At 35.0% G+C, this 16,461-nt stretch overlaps 1 protein-coding gene across 6 annotated transcripts in view; it reads right to left on the reverse strand.

The window, feature by feature from the left end:
* Window positions 1-16,461, reverse strand: part of LOC133532155 (probable nuclear hormone receptor HR3) — a 194,558-nt gene that overhangs the window by 84,533 nt on the left and 93,564 nt on the right. The window contains exon 1 of one of the 6 annotated variants that reach the window (XM_061870691.1): window positions 6,109-6,536. The exons of the other annotated variants lie outside the window; for them this stretch is intronic. The gene's annotated coding sequence lies outside the window, so the exon portion shown is untranslated. Of the gene's footprint in view, window positions 1-6,108; window positions 6,537-16,461 lie in introns of those variants that run through there. 6 annotated transcript variants of the gene reach the window in all.

The following is a 16,461-nucleotide window of genomic DNA, read 5'->3' on the forward strand; positions in this document are numbered from 1 at the left end:
ATAGCCCCGAGATGGTCCCGTTGGCACCAAGTCGGGGTCTGATGATGGGATCTTGGAGAAATCGAGGGAACTCTTCAAATGTTATAGGTACATGTATGGCGCTTTTGGTAATATTTGAAGTCGGTTTTATTTTTTGTTAAAAAGTTTTTGTCTAATTGTTAATTCTTTATGGACTGAAAAGTATTATTTAAATCAGAATTTATTAAAAATTATTACACAGTAAATTCGTTACCCCAGCGGTATCTGGGACGCCCGGACGGACGTTTTCCACCCGGGTGCCCCACATACGCTCTTCTCACAGCACGATCTCTCGACAGTGTCAAAACTGGCATATACGCTATCGAGAACGTAATTTACTTACTATACATCTCGCTCGCACTTATACGTTCTCGATAACGATTATGTCTGTGCCGAACTGGTGGCCACACAGCCCACACAGGTGACCGAGCCGGCGGACACAGTAAATTAAGATATAGTTTTAGTATCTTCGTCCAGCGGAACTCCCATTGCCCTTGAAACCCTAAGATTTGTATCGATTTCATATATTATTTTCCAAAGTCGCGTTTTGAACTTAGCTGTATTTTATGAATTAGGGAATTTCAACCGTCAAAATTGAGGTCAATAATGGCAAACAATATAACGATATATTTATAACCCTCTATTTTCAAGGTGTTATGGCTCCTCTACACGATGGCCCAGCGCTGGACCAGCAAGATGGCCATGCGATGGTTGAGAGCACCCACTGTGGAATGGGCCACGTGTAGATGAGTATGCGCCATCGCTGGCCCACTACCTTTTCTTTGCGGACGGAAAACCGACCGTGGCCATCCCATCGCCATCCCGCCGCGCCATGGCTCCTCTACACGATGGCCCAGCGTAGGCCAGTCCAAGGGACGCATTTATGCGTTAGACGGAGCAAGAGATATTGCTATCTTATTCCACTGCCTAGCTTCGTTCCTTAGACTGGCGTACGATGGGCCATCGTGTAGAGGAGCCCTAAGCTATCCGACACTACTACCCTCTCTACACGCTGGCCCATCTTACTGGGCCAGTATTATGGCCCATCGTGTATAGGAGCCATTAGATAGCGTGTTCGAATATTTTTGAACACCTCGGCCGCTCCGATATATCTGTTGGCGATTGTGCGTACAAATAAAGCCAACAGTATATTAGATACGAAATAATTTAGATAGGTACTTAATATGATCCCGAACTACTATATCGGTAGTCGATTCAACAATTATTTGGTTAATATTCTAAAATATTACTTCAGGTTATCTGGGAGGATTTGTATCAGAAGTGATGATTTCTTAATTCATAATAAAATAGGTAGGCTAATTATTAATTATGCAAAAACGGAAGATTGATATGATCATAAATGTTAGTTACTTAACTTAGATTTTCTGTAAATATCTGATAGCTTATCGTTTTACAATAAATTAGATCATGGTTAAGTGAGATTTTTTTAACATGTTTAAAAGCGCATATAGAGTGCAGCAGGGTTAAGATGGTTGGCTCTTTATCATTTGTCACCATGCCTGTCACGTTCTAATAAACGCGAAAGTGACGGGCATAGTGACAAGTGAAAAAAATGGAACCATGCTGCCACCGCTGGGAGGTCAAACCCGATAAATAAAAATATTTTTTTTATTCTAATCACATATTGTTCCAATTTCGAAAACCTTTGCTCGAATTATCGGATTTGACCAGTACCATCGATATATTCCAGTATATAACTTTTAAATGAATGTTAATAACATCTCACTATTTATAGCCAAATAAATAAAATTTCCAAGAATTTTATTTACGTTAAAGATCATTTATTTATTTATTAAAATAAATTCCCTACGTATATTTTACTGCACATATTCAATTATTTAAAACGATACAATGTACAAAGGTGAATTTATTCCTAAAAAGGTATATCTTACTATGGAAAAGGGTTAAAAGCCTATTAACCGTTACCAACAACATTCGTTAACGACATACCGTTGTGAGTTGTCACGAAAAAACGTGACGGTACTCAACGGCGGAAACTACGTTATAAATATTTCTTTCATTTTGGCGAAAACATCAATGAATGAATGATGGTAGATGGTAGATAGTATTTTGTCGTAAGATATATGACTACTTTTAGAATTTGTAAAAATACTTATACTTATAGTATAAATATTTTTACACTTTAGAAATCAATTACAAAAGTAATCATAATCCTGTACATAAGCCCGACCTGGAATAGGTATATGATAATTGTCAAGAGGGCGCTGTAATTCTAATGTATAGAGTGACAGTTCAGTTTAGTATGAAAAATTTAGTTCCAATGAAATTCCGCAATATGGCGCGTGATCATATATTAGTGGTCAGACTTAGCAATTCTTGTATATACTTCGGGGATATCGGAAACGGCTTTAACGATTTCATCGATTTTAACGATTTTCTATGTCGGGGTTTCCGAGGCCGAAAAATCGATCTAGCTAGGTCGTATCACTAAAACGCGCATTTTTAGTATTTATATGTTATCAGAGCAAAATTCAGTCTCCCAGATATTAGGTACCAGATGGTCTTAAAATGATATCTTTCAATGTGTGTGTGTATAATATAGTTCACGGGAATGTCTTAAATTCGGGAAACCTGAATATAGTCTATCAAAGCCATTAACGTCTATAGAAAAAAGCGGCAAATTTAAAAAATGTAGGCGCGAAGGGTTATTGTCCCATAGAAAATTTGAATTTCACGCCTTTTTCTACTATGTTGTTTGACCAGCTATAATTTATGGCTGGTAACTACCCTGAATCAGACACACGGGAAAAAAACTTAGTCCGCTTGAGAGTCAAATGAGATAAGAATCACTCTCTGAACTATTTTCCAATGAACTGAATTCAGTATATCTATACTGATAATGTGTTTTTACTAAACCCTTTGAAACCGTAACCCTCCAAAAACCATTCGTACTTTTAAAACCCCTTTTGTTTTTCCCCCCAAACTCCAAGCTTTTCGATGCTTTTCAAACTTCTGGCCACGTGTCAAACTAGGTCAACCATTATGCTAAACAATAGCGCTGTCTTCTTATTTCTTTCATGTTTTGTATGAGTTAGACAGAGAGCGATGCCCCTTAGTTTTCCACGTATACGTGTTTTAAAAGCATGTGTTGGGAGTGATAGCTACAATAAGGCAGAGACAAGTCCATGTGTATGTTACGCTATTTCCATACGTAACACTTAGAACATAAACAGCATAATCGCATACACTAATCAACGTTTAGTTGACTTTCAGTATTATTACAAAAACTATTCGAAATTAAACTTTCGTGAGACATTTTCTAAAATATTTAGATACCACGGTTACACTCACATGAATTTTTCGTCTCTATTGGCGACATTTCGAACCCATCGGGGGTCCCTCTTCAGGCTTGAGTGAGTGTAACCGTATATAAATATTTTAAAAAACTATTGACGCGAAAACGTCTTAAATAAATAAAATAAATAAATGTATTATTAAATATTTGGGACAATCTTACGCAGATCGACTTAGCCTCAAACTAAGCAAAGCTTTATTCTCTGGGCACTAGCGATATAACTATTTGCATATATTACTTTTCAGAATTAAATAAAGTGATTTTCAACTATCAGACGTTAATATTACATTAAAAATGGCTATCTTAAAATGTATAAATAAACGGAGTCTTTCGAAAAAAAATAAAAATATTACACGACGTTATTACACAAATTTACTGAGTCCCACAGTAAGTTCAATAAGGCTTGTGTTGTGGGTACTTAGACAACAATATATACAATTTATAAATACATAGAAAACACTCATGACTCAGGAACAAATGTTCATGCTCATAGCACAAATAAATGCCTTTTCCAGGATATGACTTTGCCTTCATAGGCAGTTATTTTATTAATGTCGGAACTCGCAATGACAAAATATGTCAATCTCATCATTAATGTCAAATTTATATTAAAGTATGACGTTTATAATGCCACTCCCTCTCTTTGTTCAGTACCCCTAGTGTAAATATTTTCGACAGCGAAACGTGACGTACGCGTTTGCGTTAAGTGTCATTTTGTATGAGATTTTTGACTTTCCAAAACGTCCCGCTTGGCGCGCTGTTCAAAAACCCATACAAAATGAGACTAAACGCAAACGCGTACGTCACGTTTCGAAACCGAATTTATTTACACTAGGGGTACTGTTCAATTCTAAGCAAAATTAACTTACACGGATTCTGAAACGTTTTCATTTAACTACAATAAAGATATTTAATAATATTTGGTACCCTTTTTGTTATCGTGAATGAACTATTGTGTGTCCTCGTTATCTAGTTGCAGGAAAAGTCAGATATAATGTTTTATCACATTATACACATGGCGTTTTGCGAATTCGCCAATTTTCGATGGTTCAGCAAACAAATGGCGCCGGTCATACCTAGACAGTTATTTAACCATATTTATTTAAACTTTATTGCACAAAATATAAAAAAATATTTAGAAATGGCAAACTTAATGCCTAATGGCATTGTCTACCAGTTAACTGTCGGGCCAAACAGAGACATGTAAAAATGGTGCATGGAGAAAGAAACAGAGCTCAACGAGGGGAGGGAGGATTGTTATAGTCGGCAACGCGCATGTAACTCCTCTGGCGTTGCAGGCGTAGATAGGCTACGGAGACTGCTTACCATCAGACGGGCCGTATGCTTGTTTGCCACCGTCGCAGCATAAAAAAAGAAAGATGATATTTATTAAAACTATCGAAAACCACAAAAACTTGATATATTTTTTTAAAGTACGAATTTTACTTCTTTAGACAGCATATAAAATAGTAGATTGTTTGACAAAGGATAGAATTAATATTATGGCGTACATTAAATCTTGAACGAAGCACCTTTGCTTATTCTAAAATAGAATTCTGAGCTAAGTGAGGGATACAAATATTAACGCCCAAGGTGGAAATAATTTTACTTCTATGTGACGCATACTGCTTTTCACATCGCCATCAAAATGACATATTATGGCGTACATTGAATCTTGAACTAAGCAAAGGATTCTAAAATAGAATCGTGAGCTGAGGGATTCAAATGTTAATGCCCAAGGTAGAAATAATTTTACTTCTATGAAAAGATAGTACGGAAATAAAAATGTGTTTCACAGAAGAAAAGTGCCACTTTCATCCCTCCTAGAAGGAAAGAAAAAGCCCCATTTTTATTTAGTACCTACATAGAAAAAAACTGAGAAATTATCTATTTTGAGTAACGTTTAATAGGTTTTTTATCATGCTTGCGTTTACATAATTAGGTTATATTAAATAAATTATATCCTATCACTAACGTATTTTAAACCGAAACATGTTGAACGATCTTACGTGAGTGACCCAATTTAATATATTTAATATGTCTGTGTCTCAAGTTTTGTTCAAAACTTAGAATATTTCATTTAATTATTTATATCCTTTAAATACATCCACAATTCACAAACGTGTCGATGCCGACAATATCAATTACAAATATGTAAAAGGGAAATACGTGTTTATACTCCGTTATTTATTAAATTCTATGACCAAAATTATTATAATTTTACTAGGAAACAAATATGGCTACATTACTTTGTTTTAATCTCTTCTCTGTATGTGATAAGGATCCTGATCGAATTTTTAATCATTAAAAAAAAACGAGAACTTATATAAAGATCTGCTCTAAACAGCACCCTGGTTTATTGACCACACGTATATGAAAGGTTAAAATTGTGACTCTAAATCGTAATAATTAAATAAATTATAATTAGTAGTTGTTACATGTGCCTCTTTTCTATTTTAACAGTTTATAATGAGACGGTAACTAAACCTAATACTTAATAATAATTTGAAGTTTAAATAATGAGTATAAAATCTCAAAATTATCTAACGTTCAAGTGACAGCAGTTTCATAATTTGCTTTAATTTAAATTAATTATCATCAACTGTTGCGTTAACGGTAACATTATTCATATATAACGAGTCAAACCTCTAATTATGTAATAAAAACATTATTCGTAAGAAAGTTTTTAACGCATTAAACGTAATAGTTACATCACTGGCTTTCCAGTCAAAACAACCGAGTTGTGCACAAACCTTTACCGAACAATCCAAAATCACTGTTATAACACTCGTTATTTTTCACTTAACCAAAAATAACTGGTTATTTTGCACATGTCACTGGCCACTCCCGGTTTCGATTTAAAAAATTAAAGTTCTATTTTTAAAATTCCCGCGTAATGTTAGGACCCGCTCACATTGTGTTGCAAGCGGGTCGGGCCTGAACTAGGAAATGACTACAGACGGCACCTACACAGGCATAACTCACGCACACAACCCCACTCTTCATACTCACTACATTAGAAATGCATGCGTTGCATAGGCCTAGTAACAAAAAAATAAAAATAACATTTCCTTAACTCGAGTACATACTGTCTTGACGAAAACAGTTATTTTTTAGTCCAAATCTTTAGTGACAGATTAAACCTACATAGCGGTCCTAGGAGAAAAATGTTACGCAGCTATCACAACAACCGTTATTACATAACAGTAAGCGGAAGAGAGACAGGCGACAGCTAGAATAACGGGCGTGAAAGAGACGAAAGAACTGAAGTTTTGTAACTTAACACAGAGAAAGCTCACACGTACTTTCTTTGTATATAATCACCACTACCGAGACGTCTTTGATACGCTGTCTATGTGTAAGCGTCTTTAGATTTTTCGAAATTCGAACGAAAGAGCGTAACAGTCTATTAGCATTTTCAAAAATGGACTCTTTTTTTGTGCTTAAAGAGCTATTTTCGACCGTCTGCAGATGTTGTTACAGTACCTTTTGGTGTACGCGTTGCAGTCGGGCCAGGTTTTCGAAAGTTCATTGACACGTGGTTTGGCACATCTTTGGGCCCGCTGATTTTTTCAGGCCGCGGCTACAAACATAAATATGCAGTCGCCAGCGGCGTCTCCACGAACGGCGGCCTTAAAGTTAATATGAAGCTGCTTTAGTTCCGTTTTTATCCGCTGCGTCACATAAGTTTGCACCGCGAAGAAAAACGTCAACATTTTAACGCGAACTAAAAAGTAGGGCATGCGTAGTTGCAAGGTTTTTTTATCGATTTTTCCTTGAAACCTGTACAGGAGGATACTTTGCGAGGATTCTCAGTAAATCTGAAGTTGTTATTTCCGCATTTATTGAGACTATAGACCGAAATTAGGACACGCAAGATAACAACCGCAATTTTGAAGTTTCGCTACTTGCCAATAGATGGCGGTAGAGTTCTTTAATACGTTGCTTATTTTTAGACCAAAATCATATAGTTATTTAATATTTCTTATTTATTTATGATAAAAGAAGGATATCAAGTAATATAATATAGCAAGTAGATTAACTCAATAAAAAACAAAATGTTATAATAACAGATTTGTATAGGAAAATAAACAAATAAAATTGTATTTCCCTAAGTTATTATTTTGAACTAGGTATGTCAATAACCTACAACAAGAATAGGAAGACATTTGGCCTGATTTTAGTTAATATATGATTCATTTTCCTTACAGTACAATAATTAGTTTTTAACACACGTCAAATATACGTCTACAATGTTTTATACGTTTTAAGTAAAATTACTAGGATACCATAAAAACAAAGGTAGGTAGCAGAAGCAGATATTCATGTATGACAAAAGATGCACCTCAGTAGGTACAAGCTCTACGGTATTTGCTGAGTTGTTATACATGTATGATAAAATAATACATATTATTGAATACATATCGTCAATAAATACAAATACTGACTTAAATAACCACGCTTTGTCTTAAAATAGATATTTTACAGTAAAATTGCATCACAGCAAAGGAAGTGAAATAACACTCATAATATTTATAGATAGTTATCTCTTTCGCACTACACCGCCATTTCGTTCGCACTCACTGTATTTACCATTACTGACGCGGAAGCGTGAGAGCTATATCCGTCCCACTTTTACCCGTTAGTGTTTGCGTATGTCTCTGTCTCGCGCAAGGCAACGGAGTGCGTTGACCTGTCCTTGTTGCGCGTGTGTGCAGCCTTGCTTTACAGTTATATACGTAACTGTGTGCATGTAGTAAAACGTGCATCATAAAGCTAGGTTCACACTGCTTCTTTTTTTAAGAAAAAAAAATAGTTTAGTAAAATGAGTGTTTTAATAAATTATACCTGTTGTGGATGGTGCGATCATTTTGTGTGTTGTAACCGATTGCTTACCTGTAAAAAAAAAAACATATTAGTTTCGAAGTATAAACATACTGTTATACAAACTATGATAATATATGAAATTTTATATCGTCGCCTAGTACCCATAGTACAAGCTTTGCTTAGTTTGGGGCTAGGTTGATATGTGTAAGATGTCCCCTAATATTTATTTATTATTAAAAAAAAATTTATACTACGTCGGTGGCAAACAAGCATACGGCCCGCCTGATGGTAAGTAGTCTCCGTAGCCTATGTACGCCTGCAACTCCAGAGGAGTTACATGCGCGTTGCCGACCCTAATTGTTTTTTGTTAACATAATAAATAATACCATTTTATACTTTTGATGTGTTAATTAATGACGAATATAAAATAATAAAAAGGTTACATTCATACATGCTTATTATTTAGTTAAATATTAATAAATGCTAATACTTTTTAATATGCTTAGTTATCACGGTTGAAAAGGCATTTAGGTGTTGTTTTTCCTCAGTTACAATGGCGCTTGAATAAATACAAAAATGTATAGTTCCAATCCTATCAGCAGTTTCAGTCAAATATGATCACTTGAGTACCATTTGATATTCCATGGAGATAACCAAGAATATTTTGTAACGTGCTTATGTCACGCGGGCCGTACGACTGATTGCAATCTTCCAAAAAAATTAATATTACAACTAGGGAACCGATCAAATTATTTTATTTAATATTATATTTCTGGGTTTGCCGTAGCGGGTAGTGACCCTGTCTGTGAAGCCGATGGTCCTGGGTTCGAGCCCCGGTAAGGGCATTTATTTGCGTGAGGATTACATATATTTGTTCTTGAGACATGGATGTTTTCTATGTATTTAAGTATTTGTATATTAAATATATCATTGTCTGAGTACCCACAACACAAGCCTCCTTGGCTTACCGTGGGACTTAGTCAATTAGTGTAAGAATGTCCCTATAATGTTTATTTATTTATTTATATTTAAGTGTGATACGAGAGAAGGCTTCTAATAAATAATTTTTTTATAGTGATACGAAACAAAATGTGACAAAGGCATCCAGTGCCCAAGGCTGACTATTGCATGATGACTTAGCGGATATGATATCTACGTTGAATACAGAAGATGCAGGTTCGTTCCTAGGCGTGCCCGTCTTGGTTATATCTGACATTTATTACCGTTTATAACTCTATATTCAGCCTTTTTTCTCAGAACGTATTAATTTACTGTATCTGTAAGCTACGAAGCTGTGATCTGTGATCCAATGAAATCAAAGAGGTTTAGAAAAATACACTTTAGAGCAATAAAAGTGGGTCACTGTGAATGATATTCTCATACAAAGTGGCTGGTTTTTATTGCTCTCGAGTGTATAAAGGTTGTTTTAGCTTAGCATAGTATTATTGACCGTAGTGACTTCAAGGCCTACAGTTAAGGCGTAGCGTAGATAAACAGTTGTTCATGTTTAGGAACGAAATTGAATGATATGAAAATCAAAAAATATTTTTTGTATTTTTATTTTACATATTTTGAGTTTGATTTCTTCAGCCAGATACACATAACACAATATAAACATTTATTATTGAAAAAGAAACAAATCGAGTTTTACGTCGTTTCAATTTTTGCTATTTAAAAAATGAAATAACCGACTAATATGATTAATTATTAATCATATTTAAAACAATGAATATCCTTCGTTATTTACAAATACCTCTGTAGCTGTGTAGTCAACTTTGACCACATTTAATAATATTTATATCTAGCCATTTTAGACTATAAGATACAATACAAGTATTATAAAAGCAAGTTACGCAACATAAAAATATAAATAAACAAAAAGTTTCATAAAAATACATATAACGCATTATTATTGTCCAAATCACCATATGCCGGAATTTAAAAACAAATGTAAATTTAACAACATATCGATAAATTTTAATATAAACAAACATAGTAACACGGCTTTGGTTGAAAAAGTTGCGTCAGAGTACATAAAAAATGTCTGTGAAGCGTCAACTTGGGTATTACATCACTAGTAACGCTTGTGTGAGTGTGTTACGCGTGTGTGCCGGCACGTGGTCACACGCACACACGTCTCATGCATGTGTGGCTCCTAATCTTTTGTGGCATGCGGGTTTCATACCTTAATGAGTACTTTTTGAAAGCACTGAAAAGGGAAATTCTCTTTTAGTTTTCGTTCTTGCCTTTTAGCTTTTCTATATGTTAATGCTTTTTGAAGCTGTAATTATGTAGGGCTGTTAAGTTTAACCTTGAAAAATAATTAATGGTTCTCATTAGGTTAATTTTTTTTTTTTATACCACGACGGTGGCAAACAAGCATACGGCCCGCCTGATGGTAAGCAGTCACCGTAGCCTATGGACGCCTGCAACACCAGAGGCATTACATGCGCGTTGCCGACCCTTTAAAAACCTGTACACTCCTTTTTTGAAGAATAATTCCTTTTCATATAAGGAATATAAAAATAAAAATACACAAAAAAAGATAGTAGGTCATTTTTTATGGAAATACAACCGTTACCCTTTTTCATTACTTGTTGTCATATAAATAGGTATACCTACTTATTATACATACAATACAATTTTGAATAACTATTACTTTCACAAGATAACTAATTATTAACGTTTTTTTTTTTTTTATTTTTTTTTATACTACGTCGGTGGAAAACAAGCATACGGCCTGCCTGATGGTAAGCAGTCTCCGTAGCCTATGTACACCTGCAACTCCACAGGAGTTACATGCGCGTTGCCGACCCTAACCCCACCCCCCCGTTGAGCCGTTGAGTTTTATGTAATTGTTAAATAGCATGAAAGGCAAAAAGTAGTAAATTAAAGAAAGAGACATTTAGAAATCTACAAAATAAATCACATGACTTTTACTTTCAATCAAATATGTATAAACATTAAGATAAAAATCACTCAAGGCCATTTAAATAATTAACTATCTCTTGAGATTATTTTTAAATTTTAAGGAGTGGTTGATATAACATGGTCGATTCGATTTTCGAACGAGTTCATGAAATGTTTTTTTTTTAATCTACCCGTCCTGCCCAACCCAATCCTGCGTTCAATTGCCGAAATAATTAACTGCCCATATTTGAGGCATTCTGATCATATGCATGTTTCTAGAAGTACTTATTATGTCTAACCACTATTTAGGTACTTCTAGAAACATATTGCCTTATTAATTATTTCGTGATAACAATAGCTACAAGTGCATACTACGAGTTACACATCTTTGAGTCTAGAAGGTACTGGAATTAAATGATTTTATTTTATTATTAGTAAACATGGTAATTACATACCGATGATATAAAATAAATTGAATGCCACATATTTAGCCAAAATATATGCCACCGCTGGACCTATGACCTATGACCTATTGACCTATGGATTGAAACCCCTTTTCCTAAAATTTTCAATTTGCATTTTAACTATGTTTCCTTGAAAAAATGGCACGCAAATTAAAAACTAAACAACTTTTGTTATATGTAATCATATAACCTTAAAGCTACATCACTAGTTGATGTTTTAAATTGGTGACACTAAGTCATATTACCTAATTAGCAAACCTCTGTTAAAACAAAAAAATACAAAATGACATACGACTATCAACGACCTGTTATATTTGATTGACATATATATTTACAATACATATGGTGCTACTTTACCGCACTAGTGCGCAAATGAGCATATTACGTTACTGTGTCAAACATTTAAAGGGCCATATGTACTGTAAAACGTTGTATAATTGTTATACGATACACGTGCGAATCGTTCGGTCGTGTTTTAATTTATCGCCACTCGTTTCGAATTTCCTATTTTTCGCACTTGTATCGTAATGTACTATTATAAACGAAGTAAATGTCATATAAAGAGGAAAAAAAATTACCAAGGCCTCCAGTACTCAAGGCGTAATCGAACATCGAACCAATGTCCGTCTACGGGACAGATGTTTCAACCTTCCTTCCTTTTCTTTTCTGTTTTTTACTTTTATATATGACAATTGACATTTATTTCGTTTATAGTTTAAAACGAATCGACACAATTTAATAGAAGTTTCACGTTTAAAATAACACTTCTACTATATGGGCTGTCAAAATCGCCGCAAACTTAGTCTGACTCTAGTGTGTCTACTTGTCCAAAACACAAATTAAAATATTTTCATAGAAATAAATTTTAATTTGTTCTTAAAATACATATTTATTTCTAACGTCACTAGACTGCAAGCATTCATAGGGTAAGTCGTGCGCTTACCATCATCGTAAAATCATCGTAAGTAATCATCATAACTATCATAAGTTAGTTTTACTTTTTTTATAAGCATATTTAACGTGTAAGCTCATTGTTTTTATTTTAGTTTTAGAAATTATATTTTTAGATTATTAGGTTTTCATATCTTGTATAAATAGTTTACTTGTTGTGTTGTTAACGTAGGGAAAAGCGGTGCCTCCCAACACAGGCAATTATTTGCTTACCGGGCGGCTCCGTCTCCTAAATCATAGCCATGTCACCGGCATAGGTCACCGGCTTTCGTTATACAAAGCGCAGGTTCGACCACATATGGAGTACTGTTCTCACCTCTGGTCTGGAGCACCGAAATACCAACTTCTTCCACTTGACTCCATCCAACGTCGGGCAGTTCGTATTGTTGGTGACCCCGATCTCACAGTCGGTTTGGAACCCCTCAGTCTTCGGAGAGACGTTGGCTCTCTATGCCTGTTCTGTTCTACCGTCTGTACAATGGGGAATGTTCTGAAGAACTTTTTGAATTGGTGCCACCGTCACGTTTTTATCACCGCACATCCCGCCAAAGAAACAAAGTTCATCCTCACTTTCTCGACACGTGGCAAACCAAGAACAAGCGGGCATCTCGCTCGTTTTTTCCCAGAACGTGCAAGTTGTGGAATGAGCTACCTTCTGAGGTGTTTCCCTTGCGCTATGACATGGGGTTCTTCAAGAAGCAGGTTTTTAGGGTTCTCAAAGGTTGGCAACGCATAAGTGGCTCCTCCGATGTTGCTTATGTCCATGGGCGGCGATGACTGCTTCCCATCAGGCGGCTCGTCTGCTCGTTTGCAACCTATTACATAAAAAAAAAAAAAAAAAAAAAAAAAAAAAAAATGTGTATATTAAAGAAATAAAGAATTTATTTAAATAATTTTTAAGGTCACTGACATTAATTGTAGATACATCAGTTTCAAGCTGATTTGGTTATCAATATTAACGGTATGAAATGTCCAATGTAAAGTAAACCATTAATGGCTCAGCAATTAAACTCCGTGGTACATAACTGACATTATGACAAGCGGTTAACACAAAAACAATACGTAATAAACATAAAAACCCGTTGCGAAAACCTGACCTACGATAACACACTCACCTATATTGTTACGTGGGAACGTACATAAGTATACATATATACTGTTATACATAACGATGATTCACTGTTACATGAATAGTAAATAGTTTCTTACAATGTATGAGGCTATTTTTATACAATATAGACATAAATGAGACGCATTCCGATAAAAAAAGGTGTATATGGGATATGGGGTAACGTGTATAATTAAATACATTATTACACAAATTGAGTAAGTCCCACGGTAAGCTCAATAAGGCTTGTGTTGAGGGTACTTAGACAACGATATATATAATATATAAATACTTAAATACATAGAAAACACCCATGACTCAGGAACAAATATCCATGCTCATCACACAAATAAATGCCCTTACCAGGATTTGAGCCCGGGACCATCGGCTTCATAGACAGGATCACTACCCACTAGGCCAGACACGTCGTCAAAGAGAAGAAAACAACACGCAATTTACAACACTGTAATGTTAAATAAAGTATAAAAAACATAGAGTCAGACCAAGCTAAGTTGGCAGTGATTTTGATAGCACAGATTATGCAAGTGTTATTCTAAGCATCATTTTTTAAGAATTCCACGCAGACAGGTGGGCAGTAGTATAAAATAATCTCTAATCTTATATGCCTATTTATTATCGTAGCTTAGTAGCAGCTATATGTAGTTTCAAGGCCACCGGTTCAAATTCTCACTAAGACAACAAACCTGTTGGTATTTGTATGAACTTTGTATAGTAGATAACTTGTTTATATTAGAACTATCTAATACAGCACAAATAGTTTTATTATAGCATTTACAGCATGCGCTTAGGAGTCCGCAGCAAGCTGGGTTCTACATACAAACGTAGTTACGCTCTCATTCTAAAACGACTAGCTAGATTGCTCTGAAACTTTGTACTTACAATAGGATAAAGTATATCTATGCCTGTAATTAGTTTATGCAGCTTCAGATACCATAGTTAAAAAAATACAGTGAATTAAAGTTTTTTTATTCAAAACTTGTTTTAGCTCTACTTCGTTTGTTATATAACCTGGAGCTATATAAACGAACGAAGTTATTTTCAATACAGTTATAGATTTATACGAGTGTTTTAATGCCTTATTATGTAATTATGTGCCGTTACTTACACTGTAGATAAAATAATATTTGTAATTTTGTTTTTTCTTGTACAAGTGAAACCATCTGTTGAATTGAAGTTAGGTGTCATGGAGTGTCACCTTCACTTCCAAATTAGGTCAGACTAGGACAAGATGAACTGAGTAAGAATGCATTAAGAGGTTTCGACGACCGCTTCTCCATACTCCATACAAATAGGGTTTCCATTTTCTGTCGTGATTCAGTAAACACACATCACACTTGAAAAGTCATGCAATTGTTTATATTGTTCTCTTTTAATAAGTTCTTTATTTAAATGATGTTTTTCATGCAACTACTGCACTTACGACAAGCAGGGCAGTTTTCGTCTCTGAAAATGTGATATATATTAATCATAGCTATCCTCTTTCGTTTGACTTAAAAAAAAAAATTACAAAAGTTAAGAGCTTTCAATGACTTTTTCACGATTTGTTTTCTGAATCTAAAAACGACGGGACGTAACATCAAATTAATAAATAAATAGATAAATATTATACAACATTATAGGCTTATGTTGTGGGTACAGACAACTATATTGTATATATAAATTATTATAACAATACATATGCCCCCATATGACGGCAACATGGGCCCTGCCCCACTGTTGGCGGCACCCTATGTTAGGTTTTTTATAATGTGTTTATATGTATTTCGTATTGTTTTGTAAGTGTTTTTATATTTTACTTTTATATTAAACCTAATCTAAGATGTTCAATGAATAAAGAGAATAAATATATTAATATTATTATACTTAAGTACACAAATTGACTAAGTCCCACAGTAAGCTCAATAAGGCTTGTGTTGTGGGCACTTAGACAACGATATGTATAATATATAAATATTTATAAATACTTAAATACATAGAAAGCACCCATGTCTCAGGAACAAATATTCGTGCTCATCATACAAATAAATTCCCTTACCAGGATTTGAACCCGGGACCATCGGCTTCATAGACAGGGTCACTATCGACTAGTTAGGTGTGACCGGTCGTCAAATTATGTAAAACATTTAAATAACACAAGTTTTTAGTTACATAAGCTATGTTACGTGATAAGTTGTGCTTATTCATATGCGTGGTTAGTGCCTGGCCTAGGCCTATCTGCATCTAGGTAGGTCTATCTGCATAAATTAGAAGTCTAATGACGCAAAATTGGTCAATGCCGTAGTCATTTGCAGATTTGTTATTTATTAACAAGTGATTTTTATTAATTACTTTATTTTAGCTGCTGAAGATAACACGCATACTGCATGCTTCAAAAGTGAATTATTATTTTAAGTACATTATAAATACAGGCCCATATGATACAAACAATAAATAAGTACGATGTGCTTTGTTAAAATAAAGCTTCAAATTTTGGTCCCAAGGTCACTCCACACTAGCGTCTTTAGAGCGTCTGCGTCTAGTCAGCGCTATGGCAAATGACGTCGCTGCGCACGTCGCGTCGAGTAGCAGCCATAGAGTTGACTAGACGCCGTCGCTCGGGAGATGCTAGTGTGGGGTGGCCGGCCCTGGCTGCTGCTCGACGCAGCGTTGGCGCAACTGCGCAGCGTCGCCATTTTCCATAGCGCTGACTAGACACCGACGCTTTAACGACGCTAGTGTGGCCCAAATATTTGCAGTGAATAAAATGCCCATGGCCCTTTCGACTTTCTTTATGTCTGTGTTCGTTCTGATAACAAAACATTTCGAAAGATACAAGGTTATAGTTA

This window comes from Cydia pomonella, chromosome 26 (genome assembly GCF_033807575.1).
Source record: "Cydia pomonella isolate Wapato2018A chromosome 26, ilCydPomo1, whole genome shotgun sequence".
NCBI lineage: Eukaryota > Metazoa > Arthropoda > Insecta > Lepidoptera > Tortricidae > Cydia > Cydia pomonella.